The sequence below is a fragment of the Pan troglodytes genome, chromosome 3, assembly GCF_028858775.2.
Source record: "Pan troglodytes isolate AG18354 chromosome 3, NHGRI_mPanTro3-v2.0_pri, whole genome shotgun sequence".
Classification (NCBI taxonomy): domain Eukaryota; kingdom Metazoa; phylum Chordata; class Mammalia; order Primates; family Hominidae; genus Pan; species Pan troglodytes.
In genome coordinates, this window is record NC_072401.2 from 89,525,405 (window position 1) to 89,543,129 (window position 17,725).

At 41.8% G+C, this 17,725-nt stretch overlaps 1 protein-coding gene and 1 pseudogene across 13 annotated transcripts in view; one reads left to right on the forward strand and one right to left on the reverse strand.

Annotated features, from left to right (window-relative positions):
• Window positions 1-17,725, reverse strand: part of ABCG2 (ATP binding cassette subfamily G member 2) — a 142,983-nt gene that overhangs the window by 65,369 nt on the left and 59,889 nt on the right. Inside the window, exon 1 of one of the 13 annotated variants that reach the window (XM_009448008.4) lies at window positions 1,518-1,620. The exons of 8 other annotated variants lie outside the window; for them this stretch is intronic. The gene's annotated coding sequence lies outside the window, so the exon portion shown is untranslated. Of the gene's footprint in view, window positions 1-698; window positions 1,325-1,517; window positions 1,621-17,725 lie in introns of those variants that run through there. 4 more of the 13 variants (XM_009448007.5, XM_063809664.1, XM_054683184.2 and 1 more) reach the window with 4 other exon arrangements.
• On the forward strand, window positions 4,898-5,422 carry LOC134809892 (large ribosomal subunit protein eL31-like; annotated as a pseudogene).

Here is a 17,725-nt window from a genome sequence, read left to right on the forward strand (position 1 = left end):
AGTCAAAGCTGTACTCTGAAAGCACTGTTTTGTAAAGAGTATCAATAAAAAACATCTCTTCCTTACTACTCTGGCGTATTTATTTATGACTAGCTGACATTCAAATGATAAGAGAGCTGTAAGATCCTCCTAAAAACCAAGCTTTAGGGGATATCTCTAGGACTGAGAGGGGAGTAAGAGCACTCAACTATCCACAGAAAATTACAAAAGGGAGTTCAATAATTATTTAGCAAACCATCCAAAGCTTTAAAGGGATTGACCAATAATTTGTCATTTACCTATTCCCAGAACATAAAGGGGATAGGTAAATGACAATATATTGGTCAACCCCTTTAAAATATTAACATCAACAAATGTTTCCTCCACCTATAGTAACTTCCGTGCTCAGTGGGTTTTTATCCTTCCAATATCAACTTTAATTTCATACATTTGGAGAAAGGCCAAGAGTTTTTACCAACCCACACTTAACACAGTATGGGACCCAGAATCAGTTTGCACCAGGGCATCATTTTCTGAAAAACCACTTTAAACTGTCAGTTTTAAACTGCATACCCACTTTCAAATGAAACTGCGAGAGGCTAAAAAACTCAGTCATCTCGTTTGAACGGTTATCGATTTTCTAACAAATATATACACAACGCCCACCAACCTTTCCAGACACACACTGTCAGCGAAACTGGCTTTTACAATTTACTCACTCAGCTTAATAGAGCTCGGTCTTAACCAAAGGCTCAGGATCTCAGGATGCGCGCGCTCGGAGGCAGCGCTTTAACAATTAAGGATGTAAATGTTGGGATGAGTCACCCGGACCTTCCAAACAAACCCTAAAGCAGCAGTTTCCACTTAACAAGACCACCAAGCATGTGCACGGTGCGTTCCTAAATCCTACCCAGCTCCTCCACAGGCTGCCTCCTTGCCGCGTCTCTCAATCTCAGTGGGAGTGGCGGGCACTGCCTCTTCCCTGCTGCGCGCCCGGAACCTTTTGTGTGGGCACAGCACGCAGCCCGCGCGCGGCACAACCCCTTCCCCCAACCACACCCGGCGCGCCCGAGCGCTCCCCTCGCGCGGCGGCCGGCGTGGGAGGCGCTGCGGCTGGAGGTCACGATGGGAGCCGGCGGGTGGCCGCCTGGGGAGACCCGGACATCCAGGGGACGAGCTCAGGCAGCGCTGACACGGACTTCCTAAGCCGCGCTTCGGGATGTGGACGGCCAGAGCTGAACGCAGTGGCCCCTCCCCAGCGCCCCGGGTTTCCCCAGGTCGGGGTTCGCGGGCGGGGGTGAGGCGTGGCCCCGACTGCCGGGCCGCGATAAGCGCCCTGCGACCCGGGGTAAAGCGCACACGTGTCCTGCCGCGCTGAGCCGCCAGCAGGACTGGTACCACCGCCCTTCCTCGGGGCTAGGGTCACCCTGCCGTGACACGCAGGGACAAGCCAAACACTCCCGCCTCCGGGATCGAACGAAATGAACCGGAGTGATTAACTACGAGAATCACCAGGCGCTCATTGGGCTGATCAATACCTCGTCTGACCTAGCTGGGTTTGGTCGCCGCCACTGGCCGGAGCGCCGAAGCACCGGGGACGCTGACGCACAGGTTGCCCAGTCACAAGCGCTGCTCGCACCCAGAGCAAGTTAAATGGGTGGTTTCTGGTGAATGGGATTCTGAGAAAGTGTATGCTTGCGCCCCAGGGCCTAAAAAAATCAGGCACTGAATCTAACCCAAGGAAGGAAAGGGGAGAAACTTACTGAATGAAAATATTACCATAGTTTAAATGTTATTCTTTACACTCCTGTGACTGACATACTTCTGTGCAATATTCCGATGGTGTGGAAAGGCTAGAAAGTGATTGCGCATGTTCAGGAAACGGGCCATCAAGCTTTGTGAGTGTAGCCATCCCAACATCTACCTGCTGCGTCTACCCTAGGAAATTAGTACCTGCATGCAGATATTTTCTGGTTTGCATTTACAAACAAAAATCATAGTATCATTTAAGTTGTTTAAATCAACACTAGGAATAACTATTAATGGTTCACCCAATGCAGGAAAGTTTTAGCTAGGAAGCCTAGATAAGAAAATTGACTATACGTAATTTTTAAAAAGAATTTTAAATATACCATACCGCATGCTTTTTAAAAGAACTTTAAGGTATATATTCATGATGCGCCCAAATATTTGGGTAAAATTATTCTTTTGAATTAATTTCTGTCAGTTTCAAGACCCTTAAAGGCCCGTATAGAAATACATGTTAGTCATACTTCATTTTAAGACAAAATTAAGGCCAGCACGGTGGCTCATGCCTGTAATCCCAGCACTTTGGGAGGCTGACGCAGGCAGATCACTTGAGGCCAGGAGTTCGAGACCAGCCTGGCCAACATGGTGAAACCCTGCCTCTACTAAAAATACAAAAGTTAGCTGGGTGTGGTGGCGAGGCTGTAATCCCAGCTACTCGCGAGGCTAAGGAACGAGAAGCGCTTGAACACAGGAGGCAGAGGTTGCAAATGACCCGAGATTCCACCACTGTACTCCAGCCTGGGCCACAGAGTAAGACTCTGTCTCAAGAAAAAAAAAAAATTAAGATAAAGTTTTCAGACCTGGCCGTTAATGACTGTTTGCAAAAACTGAAAAATTTCTGAAAAATAAATTTTATTTTAATTTTCTTTTTAGCTCACCCAGATAAGTGAAAAGAATAAAATTTTATGATACCAGAAAAAATGAAAACATTTCCAGCAAGATCTGAAGGCACTACAGGAGGAGACTGAACAAAAATGGAGAAAACACACACGAAACTGATATGAAGCACATTTTTAAAAATGGATACTTAGTTGAATATAGCATTCTGTAATTATGCAAAGTAAAAACAAATCAAAACCCTATACATAGAGGCCAGGCACGGTGGCTCACGCCTGTAATCCTAGTACTTTGGGAGGCCGAGGCAGGTGGATCACCTGATGTCAGGAGTTCAAGAGCAGCCTGGCCAACATGGTGAAACCCTTCTCTACTAAAAATACAAAAATTAGCCGGGCATGGTGGCTCATGCCTGTAATCCCAGCTACCCAGGAGGCTGAGGCAGGAGAATTGCTGGAGCCAGGGAGGCAGAGGCTGCAGTGAGCCAAGATCATGTCACTGCACTTTAGCCTGGATGACAACGTGAGACTCCATCTCAAAAAAAAAAAACAAAAACCTATACATAGAAAATTGCTGGGCAAGGAGTGACAGCTCACTCCTGTAATCCCAACACTTTGGGAGGCAGAGGCCAAAGAATTGCTTGAGCCCAGGAGTTCAAGACCAGCCTGGGCAACATAGTGAGACCCTATCTCTATAAAAAAAAAAAAATTTAAATTACACTGGGTGTGGTGGCTCACACCTGTAATCCCAGCACTTTGGGAGGAGGCCAGAGGATTGCTTGAGCCCAAGAATTTGAGACAAGCCTAGGCAACACAGGGAGCCCCTGTCTCTACAAACAATTTTTTAAAAATTAGCTGGATGTGATGGCACATGCCTGTGGACCTAGGTATTTGGGGGGCTGAGGTGGAAGGATTGCTTGAGCCCCGGGGTTCAAGGCTGCAGCGAGCCATGATCAGAGTGAGACCCCACTCTAAAAAAAAGAGAAAGAAAGAAAATAGCAGGAAAGTGTTCATTTGTTCTGGGTAGTAACATGGAATGTCTTTTATCTTGTATTTTAGTGTAATTTTCTAAATTTTATGTAACAAATTCAGAAAATTATAAATTTTATAATGAAAAATGGATTTTGTTTAAAAGTAAAATAAACTGATAAAATATACATATAAAGACACATGACAATAGAGTCCTCACTTGAAATAGGACTAAAACTAAAAAAAAGTTTCCTTAATTTTAGTCTAATTTTAAAAATATTTTAGATTGTGATGTTTCATATTTATAGGTCGGTTTATTTGCTAACTAAAGTTATATTGGGAGGCAGTGGTAAATTAAATAAAAATTCAAAATAAAGTTTTATTAGTTCCTAACCTCATCCTAATATTTTATCAAATTCTATTTGATAAGTTCAGATTAAAGCCAGCATTTTATAAATGTATTGCATTGTACAGAAATGAGTCATTTTAACTTGTAAGTTAGCATTGTTTTTGGAGCTAGCCATAGAATTTTAGAGAAAAAGGACCTTCCTCATTTGGTCAGATGTTAGATGACTTTCCTCATTTTACAGATAAGTCACCAGTGCAAAGGAGACTGATTTGCAGAAGGTTAAAGGTTAAGTGACTCACAGCCTTCCAAGCCATTGCCCTCTGCCCTCCACCACAGGACCTTTCTTTTATTTTACCAGGCAAGAGTCACTGCCCAGTATTTATAAGGCCCCATATTGAGACTCCTGCTGAATGCCTGTGCACCAGTTGCAAAGAGCTGGTAAGGCCCCAGTATGCTACATTTCTTAGTGCTTACTCCAAAGGTGAACTCCAGAATTGTCAATTTTCCCTGGCAAGGTCAGGTTTCAGACAGGATTCACCATGGGCCTGGGGACATTTGGGTTACATATATAACAGATGTATTCAGTCCGAGTATATCTATTTTCATTACCACTCCAAGTTAAGAAAATAACAGTGGAAGAGAGGTTATGTGCACAGTATTCCCCCCACAGCCCAGCTCACAGCTATCAGGGCCTTTGACTAATTTGGCAAGAGAAAGTTCAGTCTATAATGGTGCAAACAGTTATTGTAAATAAAATAATGGAAACAGTTTAAAACTCTTCCTAAAGATTTCAGTATAAAAGGAAGGTGAGAGAAAGGAATATAGCTAGAGGCTATCTTAGGGTTCAGAGAAAATATTCATTTGGTTTGAATTAGACAGACTAGAACATGTGTGCATGCCGAGAGGACAAGCCAGAAAGAAAGGGTTATTGGTAGTGTCAGGTCCCTTAGGAAGCATAATGGAAATGGGATCCAGAGGAATTAGAATTAGAAAAGAAAAGGAAACTTAAGAATCCCTCACGCTCTTCTTTTCCAAATTGGGCCAGGCAGAATGGCTCCTGCAAAGAAAAGTGGCGAGAAGAAGAAGGGCTATTCTGCCATAAACGAGGTAGTGACCCAAGAATAAGCCGTCGGCATTCACAAGCGCATTCATAGAGTGGGCTTCAAGAAGTGTGTCCCTGGGGCACTCAGAGAGATCTGGAAATTTGCCATGAAGGAGATGGGAACTCCAGATGTGTGTGTTAATACCAGGTTCAACAAAGCTGTCTGGGCCAAAGGAATAAGGAATGTTCCATACCGCATCTGTGTGCAGTTGTTCAGAACATGTAATGAGGGTAAAGATTCACCAAACAAGCTCTATATTTTGGTACATTCCTGGTTACCTATATACTTGTTACCATTTTCAAAAATCTGCAGATAGTCAATGTGGATGAGAACTAACCACTGAGCATCAAATACATCAAATAAGTTATAAAATTGCCTTTATATATATATTTTTTTAAAAAAGGAAATTGATATGGTTTTGCTGTGTCCCTACCCAAATCTCACCTTTTTTTTTTTTTTTGAGATGGAGTCTTGCTCTGTCGCCCAGGCTGGAGTGCAATGGTGTGATCTCAGCTCACTGCAACCTCTGCCTTGCGGGTTCAAGCGATTTTACTGCCTCAGCCTCCTGAGTAGCTGGGATTACAAGCACTTGCCACCATGTCTGGTAATTTTTGTATTTTTAGTAGAGACAGGGTTTTGCCATGTTGGCCAGGCTGGTCTCGAACTCTTGACCTCAGGTGATCCACCACCTCGGCCTCCCAAAGTACTAGGATTACAGGCGTGAGCTACGGCTCCCAGCCCATCTTGAATTGTACTTCCCATAATCCCCACGTGTTGCGGGAGGGACCTGGTGGGAGGTAATCGAATCACAGGGGTAATTATTCCTATGCTGCTGTTCTGATAGTGAGTTCTCACATGCTCTGATGGTTTCATAAGGGGCTTTTCCCCTTTTGCTCGGCACTTCTCCTTCCTGCCGCCATGTGAAGAAGGATGTGTTTGCTTCCCCTTCTGCCATGATTGTAAGTTTCCTGAGGCCTCCCTAGCCAGGCTGAACTGTGAGTCAATTAACCTCTTTCCTTTATAAATTACCCAGTCTCAGGTATGTCTTTATTAGCAGCATGAGAACAGACTAATACAGAAACTTTTTAAAAAATTGTAACAAAAGGGAAGGAAGTTGGATGTATCCTCATGGAGGTAAACGGATTTTTTGTTGTTGTTGTTGTTTGTTTTTGAGACAGAGTCTCACTCTGTTGCCCAGGCTGGAGTGCAGTGGCACAATCTCAGCTCGCCACAACCTCCACCTCCTGGATTCAAGCAATTCTCCTGCCTCAGCCTCCCAAGTAGCTGGGATTACAGGCGTGCATCACCATGCCTGGCTAACTTTTGTATTTTTAATAGAGATGGGGTCTCACCATGTTGCCTCAGCTGGTCTTGAACTCCTGGCCTCAAAGGGATCTGCCTGCCTTGGACTCCCAAAGTGCTGGGATTATAGGTGTGAGCCACCACACCTGGCCGAGGTAAATGTTTTAATTAGAGAAAATTGAAATAAATATCTGGCCCATAACTATACTTTCTCTCTGAAGTTGACGGATGTGCTGAGGGTATGGGTGTGAATGGCTGATTCAGGATTTGGGAAAATGATGAATATTTGAATAGACTTCTATTCGTTTTCTATTGCTGCCATAACAAACAGCCACAAACTTAGTGGTTTAAGACAACACAAGTATATTACATTTCTATGGGTCAGAAGTCTAAAATGGGTCTAGTGGTCGAAAATCAAAATGTCAGCCGGTCTGTGTTCCTTTCTGGAACCTTTTCAATCTTGTAGAGGCCACCTGCATTCCTTGGCTCTTGGCCTCTTTCTCCATCTTCAAAGCCAGCAGCATAGCAGCTCTGTGACCCTGCTTCTGTCATCACATCTTTGATTTTCTTCTGCCTCCCTCTTCCACCTTTAAGTATTGTTATTACAATAGGCCCACTGGGTAAGCCAGGATAATCTCCCTATTTTAAAGTTATGTGGGCCAGGTACATTCATCTGGGCAGGCTCACGCCTATAATCTCAGCACTTTGGGAGGCCGAGGGGGGTGGATTACGAGGTCAGGAGTTCAAGACCAGCCTGGCCAACATAGTGAAACACTGTCTCTACTAAAAATACAAAAATTAAGCGGGCATGGTGGCATGCGCCTGTAGTCCCAGCTGCTCAGGAGGCTGAGGCAGGAGAATCGCTTGAACCCGGGAGGCGGAGGTTGTGGTGAGCCAAGATTGTGCCACTGCACTCCAGCCTGGGCAACAGAGCGAGACTCCATCTCAAAAAAAAAAAGAGAGAGAAAATCATTAGATTAACAATCTTCATTTCATCTGGAACCTTAATTCTCCTTTGCTAAAGTAACCTATCATTCACATTCTAGGGAATAAGACATGGACACCTTTGAGAGGCCATTTTTCTGCTCACCACGAGGCCCCAAGGAAATGGAAGAGGATGCTAATGGAGGGACCCACTGGCACCCACTGAGTTGGTATGAAGAGTATTTTAAACTGAAACATTTAAGACACAGCAGATACAGAAAGAAGCCTTTCTGGAGCTTCCCTTATTTGACTAAAGCCAGAGCTTTCAGAGAGTGAAGCTGCCATAAATTCCCTCTTGGGGAGCTTCACTGCCAGTAAGGAGACTTTACTGCCAGGAAGAAAACTACACTGCCAGGAAGGAGACCACTTGCACCTGAATGACGAATTGCATAACCGAACATAATCACAAATTGTCGTACCATCATTTGTTTCCCTAAAAGCCCATTTGTCTTTCCACAAAAGTATATTTGCTTTCCCATAGATCCCTTTCTCTCCTCCTCCCTTTTCCCATATTATTGGCATATAAATTCTCATCCCTAACTGTACAGAGAGCCTCTGAATAAGTGTAAATAAAACTTGTCTATTCTCCTGTTAATCCATCTGTTGCCAATTAATTTACAGGCCCCCAAGCACTGGACCTAAGTTGGCAGAGGAAGTTTTTCCTCCCAACACTAATATGAGACATAGAGATCGCACAGCAACACCAAGGCCCCTACTACTTGGGATGGGACTCTGTAAACAGTGGTTTGAAAGCTGCAAATGGGCATGGCTTTCTCATTCACAAAGATGTGAAGGTAAAGGGTTAGATAAATTCTAGGGTACGGTTTTGTTGGGTGGGTAAGGCAATAGAAAGATGAAACAAAGGAGTCATGTGAGTGAAGGGATTCATCATCATAGGAAAGCGAAGCCAGGAATAGACAGAGAGAAAGAAAGTACATGGAGGGGTCACATGCAGATGGCAAAAGTTGAAACAGGAGGATCAGGTCACTGAGTGGGATACTGGCATTTAATATTCACATTCCAGGTTTTGATAAGGTCCCACGGTTTGAACACGAGAGTGAGGTTATGGAAATGAAGGGAAGTGTATTTGTTTTCTATTGCTTGAGTAACAAATTACCATCAAGTTAATGTCTTAAAACAATACCCATTTATTATCTCCCAATTGTGGAGGTCAGAAGTCTAGGCTAGGTTAGGCTTTGCTCAGGGTATCAACAGGCCAAGTCAAAGTGTCAGCCAGCTGAACTCTTAACTGGACACTCTTCTCTAAAGAACCAAGCAGAGTAAGGTTGTTGGCAGAATCCATTTCTTTTTGGTTCCAGGACTGAGTTTCCTCTGTCCTTGCTGAATGTCAACCAGGGGCACCCTCAGCTCCTCTTGGCTGCCTGCATTTCTTCCCATGTGGCCCCTCCACTTTCAAAACAGTTTGAGTCCTTCTCAAACTTCGAACCCAACTGTCCCTTCTGCCTTTTTTTTTTTTTTTTTTTTGAGATGGAGTCTCGCTCTGTTGCCCAGGCTGGAGTGCAGTGGCACAATCTCGGCTCACTGCAACCTTCGCCTCCCAGGCTCAAGCATTTATCCTGGCTCAGCCTCCCAAGTAGCTGGACTACAGGCATGCGTCACCATGCCCAGCTAATTTTTGTTATTTTTAGTAGAGACGGAGGTTTCACCATATTGGCCAGGCTGGTTTAGAACTCCTGACCTCAGGTGATCCACCCACCTTGGCCTTCCAAAAGTGCTGGGATTATAGGCATGAGCCACTGCGCCCAGGCTCTTTCTGCCTTTTAAAGGGCTTATGTGATTAAATCAGGCCCACCTTTACAATCTTGGTATTTTACAGTCATCTGACTTAGGACTTTAGTTATAACTTCAAAATCCTTCAGATCAGTACCTAGATTAGTGCTTGATGAAATAACCAGGGAATGAACTGGAATTGTAGGGGTTAGGGGAGAGGGAGATCTTTAGAATTCTGCCTATCCTGGAGATGGAGTTGAGATCAGAGAGCACAGAAGCTAGGGTGATGGGATGATCATCAAAATAAACAGAGAAGTTACCAAGATACCAATAATCTTGGAGAGACGAGAAATGTCAAAAAGCAGGTGTCAAAGTCTTTTAGACATGGAAAGTGAACAGAAGGTGGGTTTTACACAGAGAGAGACAGCATCGGGGAGGGGGCAGGGGATTGTGGGGGTAGTAAGAGCCCAGATGCTGGAGCCAGAACACCTTGGTTCATGTAATTTGCTTTGTACAGCAGACAAGAGACCAATTAAGAAGTAATTCATTTGGTTATAAAGTTTATTTAGGGCCAGGTGCAGTGGTTCACACCTGTAATCCCAGCGCTTTGGGAGGCTGAAGCAGGTGGATCACGAGGTCAGGAGTTCCAGACCAGCCTGGCCAACATGGTGAAACCCCATCTGTACTAAAAATACAAAAATTAGCTGAGCATGGTGGCATGCGCCTGTAGTCCCAGCTACTCAGGAGGCTGAGGCAGGAGAATCGCTTGAACCCAGGAGGCAGAGGTTGCAGTGAGCTGGGATCTCGCCACTGCACTCCACCCTGGTGACAGAGCTAGGCTTCCACTCAAAAAAAAAAAAAAGTTCATTTGGTTATAAAGTTTATTTGGTTATAAAGTTCACTTCTAAAAATTAGATTGCAGTGAAAAAAAAAAAAACTACGTATTGATAATTAACCTGCAGAGTCAGATAGTACAATAGAGTATATAACATTTGTCTCTGAAGATTAAGCTAAAAGGTTAAATGTTAAGAATTCACCAAACTACGTTTCAGTACCTATAAAAGTCTTTTGTTTAACTAAATTTTGTAGGGAAGTATAACATACATAAGTCTTTTGTTTAACTAAATTTTGTAGGGAAGTACAACATACCAAAAAAGTACAGGAAATCTAAGTGGACAGCTTGATATATATTTACGAAGTGAACACACCTGTATACCTGCCACTCAGATTAAAAAAAAAAAAAAGTGTATTAGCAATGCCACAGAAGCCTCCCTCAAGCTCCATCCCTTCCAAAGGTAACATCTATTACCATTAAAGGTCATCACTCCCAAAGGTCATCCCATCCATTCTGACTTCTATCATTATATATTAGTTGTGTCTGTTTAAAACTGTATATAAATGAAGTAGTTATCTTTTTTTTTTTTTTTTTTTTGGAGACAGGGTCTCACTCTGTCACGCAGGCTAGAGTGCAGTGGCACAGTCTCAGGTTACTGCAGCCATGGCCTCCTGGGTTCAAGCGATTCTTCTGCCTCAGCCTCCTGAGTAGCTGGGATTACAGGCATGCACCACCATGCCCAGCTAATTTTTGTATTTTTAGTAGAGATGGGGTTTCACCATGTTGGCCAGGCTGGTCTGGAACTCCTGACCTCGTGATCCACCTGTCTCAGCCTCCCAAAGTGCTGGCATTACAGGCATGAGCCATCATGCCCAACCAAGCAAGTAGTTACCATTTTGAGACTGTCTTCCTTTGTTGAATATTATCTGCATGAAATTCATATATTTTGCAGGTCATAAAGGCTTATTCATTCTTATCTTTATGAGGATTCCACTGTATGAGTACAGTGTAATTTATTTATCTACTCTTGATGGGCCTTTGGGTCCTTTCCAGTTTGGCAATACACCCTAAAGTGTTAGATTAGAAAAGAGTTCTAATGGTCAGTTAAACCCATCATCCACAAGTATGGCTAAATGGAGGCCCAAAATGTGAAACTATTTTCTCCCTTTGATTATGCTCCAAATGGCACAAACAAAACAGAAAAAATAGCAAGAAGATCAATATTGTAGAAGAAAGTAAGTAAACGATGATTCCGTTTCTCCCTCAAGCAGATGTCATCTAACCCCTCATTAAGCAGTGTTTTTTTGAAGGCTCCCTTACATTAGGTCCCATGTTTGGCACTAAAGAAGAGAAACAAGACACAGGTCCAGGCACAGTGGCTCACACCTGTATTCCCAGCACTTTGAGAGGCCGAGGTGGGTGGATCACCTGAGGTCAGGAGTTCGAGACCAGCCTGGCCAACATGGTGAAACCCCGTCTCCACTAAAAATACAAAAATTAGCCAGGCATGGTGGCATGCGCCTGTAGTCCCAGCTACTCAGGAGGCTGAGGCAGAAGAATGGCTTGAACCCGGGAGGCGGAGGTTGCAGTGAGCCGAGATTGTGCCACTGCACTCCAGCCTGAGTAGCAGAGTGAGACTCCGTCTCAAAAAAAAAAAAAAAAAAGCTGCATTTTTAAACCTTTTTTTCTTTCCTCCTTTCTTGCCAGTCTCAAGACACAGCTTTGAGATAAACCACAGATGTGTTTTCTGTTGTCTTGAAATATGACTTTGAATGTGTTTTAACACTCTATTCCCTTCCCTTTCCCACCTTATGCTCTCATGCCTTATGCACATTTATTTACCTGGATGCTTGTTAAGCTCACATCATACTCACTTATCTGGTCATATATTTCTTTAGAAGCTTCAGGGGCCTAATCCTGACACAAAAACAGGCACTTTTGGGATTCTCTTCCCAGCCGGAGATGACTTCTAGGCCAGGGTTCACTCCCAGATAGATATTGACTGCAAGACTGACTGGGATTGATTTGTAACTTGGATGAGCCCACGAAGGTGCTGGCCCCTTCACCAGATGGAACAATAATTCAAGATAAGCTACTAGGGCAAGCCCACACCACCTGGCACCTACTAGCCCCCTTGCCTCTCTGGCATTCAAAGCCCCTCTTCTGAAACCCCTGCCCTCTCTCCAGAAATTGTAAAGTGGAAATTTTTGTAAGGTATTCTGACCACTTTCCTCCTTGCTGGCAATGGATAATAAAATTCACTCTTTATCATACCTCACTCTTGTTATTTTGTCTTCATTCCACAGGCAGTGAGCAACCGGCTCCTCTTTCAGTTATAAACCTAATGTTTTAGAAAGGTTAATCTTATCAACCTAAATGCCCATAATTAGCAGATGGGATAAAGAAAATGCACTGGTATATATGTATACATCATGAGGGTGTAAGACATATACACCATGAAGTACTATGCAGCCATAAAAAGGAATGAGATCATGTCTTACAGGAACATGGATGGAGCCGGAGACTATTATCCTTAGTAAACTAACACAGGAACAGAAAACCAAATATCACATGTTCTCACTTATAAATGGGAGCTAAAGGATGAGAACTCATGAACACAAAGAAGGAAACAACAGACACTGGGGTCTACTTGAGGATGGAGGTTGGGAGGAGGGAGAGATGCAGAAAAAATAACTTGGGTACTGGGCTTAATACCTGGTTGATGAAATAACCTGCACAACAAACCCTCATGACATGAGTTTACCTATACAACAAACCTTCACATATACCCCGAACCTAAAGTAAAAGTTAAAAAAAAAAAAGAAAGGTTATTCTGTTCATGTATAGAATGGATGGGGGGATGTGGGAAGGCAGAGATCAGTCTGGAAATTTAAAAAAAAATGATTGAACTAAAGAGATGACTTAAACTGAGAAAAGAGGCATCAAAGAAACATTGTAAATGAAGAATTTACAGAAGCTGGTGACTGAGAACACTGAAGGTGAAAGACAAAGAAGCTAGAGATGACTTCAAGGTCTGAAAATCTTGGGGTTTCACAAACGGAAATTACGAGGTATAGGAAAGCGTGTCTTACATCTCAGGATATTTCCATATATTGCCTAGTTCAGTGCCTTGAACACAAGGAATACTCAGTAAATATTTGTTGTCTGAATAATAAAAGTGAGCTTATCTTACGTAATTCAGGAACCTATCTACCCTCACCTGAATCTGCCTTGCTGTGAAAATGGAGAAGAGTTTCACGAAAGACTGACCTTTCATATGATCCATTTCTGACTACTATAAACATTTTATTGCCTATAGAGAAGATTTTATTTATGGGAGCAATTAAAATTAAAGCTCAATCAGCATTAAATAAAGTTATGATTCATTATACAGTGACTTGGAATTTTTTCACATCTGGTTGGCATACTTAATATATGATGTCAACATCTCACCTAAAACTACATTTTAGTCTTCCCTCTGTCATCATAATATTAGACCAAGAAACATTATACTGTGTGTGACAAAGCCATCAGCCAATCTATTTTCTTTAATTCTTAATTTTAATTTTTGTGGGTACATAGTAGGTGCATATATTTATGTATACATGAGATGTTTTGATACAGGCATGCAATGTATAATAATCACATCATGGCAAATGGGGTATTCATCTCCTCAAGATTTTATCCTTTGTGTTACAAACAATCCAGTTATACTCATTTCATTATTATAAAATGTATAATTAAATTATTATTGGCTGGGTGTGGTGGCTCACGCCTGTAATCCCAGCACTTTGGGAGGCCGAGGCTGGTGGATCACCTGAGGTCAGGAGTGCAAGACCAGCCTGGCCAACATGGTGAAACCCTGTCTCTGCTAAAAATACAAACAATTAGCCGGGCGTGGTGGCAGATGCCTGTAATCTCAGCTACTCAGGAAACTGAGGCATGAGAATTGCTTGAACCTGGAAGGCGGAGGTTGTAGTGAACCAAGATGGTGCCCCTGCACTCCAGCCTGGGGGATAGAGGGAGACTCTGTCTCCCAAAAAAAAAAAAATTATTATTATTGACTATGGTAACCCTATTGTGCTATCAAATACTAGGTCTTATTCATTCTATATTTTTGTAGCCGTTAACTATCCCCACCTCCTTCTTACCCCCTAATACCCTTCCCAGTCTCTGATAACCATCCTCCTACTCCCTATCTCCATTTCAATTGTTTTGATTTTTAGATCTCACGAATGACTGAGAATATGCAATGTTTGCCTTTCTGTGCTTGGCTTATTTCACATAGCATCATGACTTCCAGTTCCATCTATGTTGTGGCAAATAACAGGATCTCATTCTTATATATGGCTATATAGTACACCATTATGTATGTGTACCACATTTTATTTATCCCTTCATCTGTTGACAAACACTTAGGTTGCTTCCTAATTTTGGCTATTGTGAACCGTGCTGCAACAAAATGGGAGTGCAGATATCCATTTGATATAATGATTTCCTTTCTTTGGGGTATATACCAAGCAGTGGGTTTGCAGGCTTATATGGTACCTCTATTTTTAGTTTGTTGAGGAGCCTCCAAAATGTTCTCCATAGTGATTGCACTAATTTACATCCTCACCAACAATGTACAAGGGTTCACTTTTCGCCACATCCTTGCCAGCATTTGTTATTATCTGTCTTTTGGATAAAAGCCATTTTAACTGAGGTGAGAGGATATCTCATTGTAGTTTTGATTTGCACTTCTCCCATAATCAATAATGTTGAGCACCTCTTCATATGCCTGTTTGCCATTTGTGTGTTGTCTTTTGAGAAATGGCTATTCAAATCTTTGGTCCATTTTAAAATCAGATCATCAGATTTTTTTTCCTATAGAGTTGTTTGAGCTCCATATATACTCTGGATATTAATCCCTTGTTAGCTAGGTAGTTTGCAAATATTTTCTCCCTCTCTGTGGGTTGTCTCTTCACACTGTTGTTTCATTTGCTGTGCAGAAGCTTTTTTACTTCATATGATCCTATTTGTCCATTTTTGCTTGGTTGCCAGTGCTCGTGGGGTATCACGCAGGAAATTTTTGCTGAGTCCAATCTCATAGAGAGTTTCCCCAGTGTTTTCTTAGAGTACTTTCATAGTTTGAGGTCTTAGATTTAACTCTTTAATCTGTTTTGATTTGAATTTTGTACATGGCAAGAGATAGGGGTCTAGTTTCATTTTTCTGCATATGGATACCCAGTTTTCCCAGCACCATTTGTTGAAGAGGTGGTCTTTTCCCCAGTGTATGTTCTTGGCACCTTTGTCAAAAGTGAGTTCACTGTAGGTGTGTGGATTTGCTTCTGGGTTCTCTATTCTGTTCCATTTGTCTATGTCTATTTTTATGCCAGTATGATTCTATTGGTTACTATATCTCTGTGGTAAAATCAGAAGTCAGGTAATGTTATGTCCTCCAGTTTTGCTCTTTTTGCTGAGGATAGCTTTGGCTCTTCTGGGTCTTTTGTGGTTCCATATAAATTTTAGGATTGTTTTTTCTATTCTATTGAAGAATGTCATTGATATTTTGATAGAGATTGAATTGAATATGTAGATTATTTGGGGTACTATGAACACTTTAATAATATTGATTTTTCCAATCTATGAACATGAAATATCTTTCCATTTTTTGGTGTCCTCTTCAATTCCTTTCATCAGGGTTATATAGTTTTCATTGTAGAGATCTTTTACTTCTTTAAGTTAATTCCTGGGTATTTAATTTATTTGTCACTACTGTAAGTGGGATTTCATTTTCAGATTGTTCACTGTTGGTACATAGAAGTACTACTGATTTTTGTATGTTGATTTTGTATCCTGCAACTTTGTTGAATTTGTTTATCAGTTCTAATAATTATTTTGTGGAGTCCTTAGGTTTTTCCAAATATAAGATCATCACATCTGCAAACAAGGATAATTTGACTTCTTTCCAATTTGGATGATCTTTATTTCTTGTCTTGACTGATTGCTCTAGCTAGGACTTCCAGTACTATGTTGAATAACAGTGGTGAAAGTGGACATCTTTGTTGTGTTCCAGGTCTTAGAGAAAAGGCTTTCAGTTTCTCCCCATTCAGTATGTTACTAGCTGCGGGTCTGTCATAAATGACTTTCATTATATTGAGATATGTTCCTTCTATACCCAGTTTTCTAAAAAGGTTTTTGTCATGAAGGGATGTTGAAAGTGATCAAATGCTTTTCCAGCATCAGTTGAAATAATCATATGGTTTTTGTCCTTCATTCTGTTAACATGATATATCGCAATGATTGATTTGCATATGTTGAACCATCCTTGCATCCCTAGAATAAATTCCACTTGGTGATAATGAATGATCTTTTTTAACGTATTGTGAATACAGCTTGCTAATATTTTGTTGAGGATTTTGCATCAATATTTATCAGAGATATTTCCCTGTAGTTTCATTTTTTTGATGTGTCTTTGATTTTGGTATCAGGGTAACACTGGCCTCACAGAATGAGTTTGGAAGTATTCCCTATTTTTTGAAATAATTTGAGTAGGATTGGTATTAGCTCTTCTTTAAATGTTTGATAGAATTCAGCAATGAAGTCATTGGGTCTAGGCTTTTCTTTAGTGGAGTCTGGTGCACCCAGATACATAAAGCAAATATTATTAAAGCTAAAGAGCTAGGCCCCAGTACAATAATAGTTGGAGACTGCAATACCCCCAAGATTGTTGGGTCTTGCTTTTTTTTTTTTCACTCTTGTTGACCAGGCCGGGGTGCAATGGCGCGATCTCAGCTCACTGCAACCTCCACCTCCCAGGTTCAAGCAATTCTCCTGCCTCAGCCTCCCGAGTAGCTAGGATTACAAGTGTGGCTAATTTTTGTATTTTTAGTAGAGATGGGGTTTCATCATATTGGCCAGGGTGGTCTTGAACTCTCGACCTCATGTGATTCACCTGCCTCAGCCTCCCAAAGTGCTGGGATTACAGGCGTCAGCCACCACACCTGGCCAGGTTTGCTTTTTTTTTTTTTTTAAATCCATTCAGCCATTCTACGTCTTTTGATTGGAGAATTTGGTCCATTTACATGCAATGTTATTATTGCTAAGTAAGGACTTAGTCCTGCCATTTTATTTATTTTCTTGTTTTTTTGTTTGTTTGTTTGTTTTGTTTTTTTGTGTGTGTGTGGTCTTCTTTCTTTCCTTACTGTCTTCCTTCTAGTGAAGGTGATTTTCTCTGGTGATATGATTTAATTTGTTGCTTTATTTTTCTTGTGTTTGTTGTATGTTTTAGGGTTTGGGGTTACTATGAGGCTTGCAAATACTACCTTATAACCCATTATTTTAAGCCGATAAGATTTTTAGATTCCACAAATGAGTGGGATAAACCTTCCAGGTCACTAATTCTTTATACAGTTGTATTAACCTCCTGTTTAATCTTCTATCCATTTGAATTCTTAATTTTAATTATCAGGGTTTTAATTTCTATTATTTTTATTTTTAATTTTAGAGATGGGGTCACTCTCTGTTGCCAGGCTGAAGTGCAGTGGCACAATTCATAGCTCACTGCAGCTTCAAACTCCTGGATTCAGGGAAGCCTCCCATCTCAGACTCCAGAGCAGCTGGGACTACAAGTGTGTGCCAATATGCCCTGCTAATTTTTTTTTTTTTTTACAACTTTTTTGGAGACAAGGTCTCACCACACATTGCCCAGGCTGTTCTCACACTCCTGGCCTCAAGCCATCCTCCTGCCTCAGCCTCCAGAGCAGCTGGGACTACAGGCACACACCACCACACCTGGCTAGGGTTTTTATTCTAAAAGTACTATTTCGTTCTTTTTCAAATTGGCTAA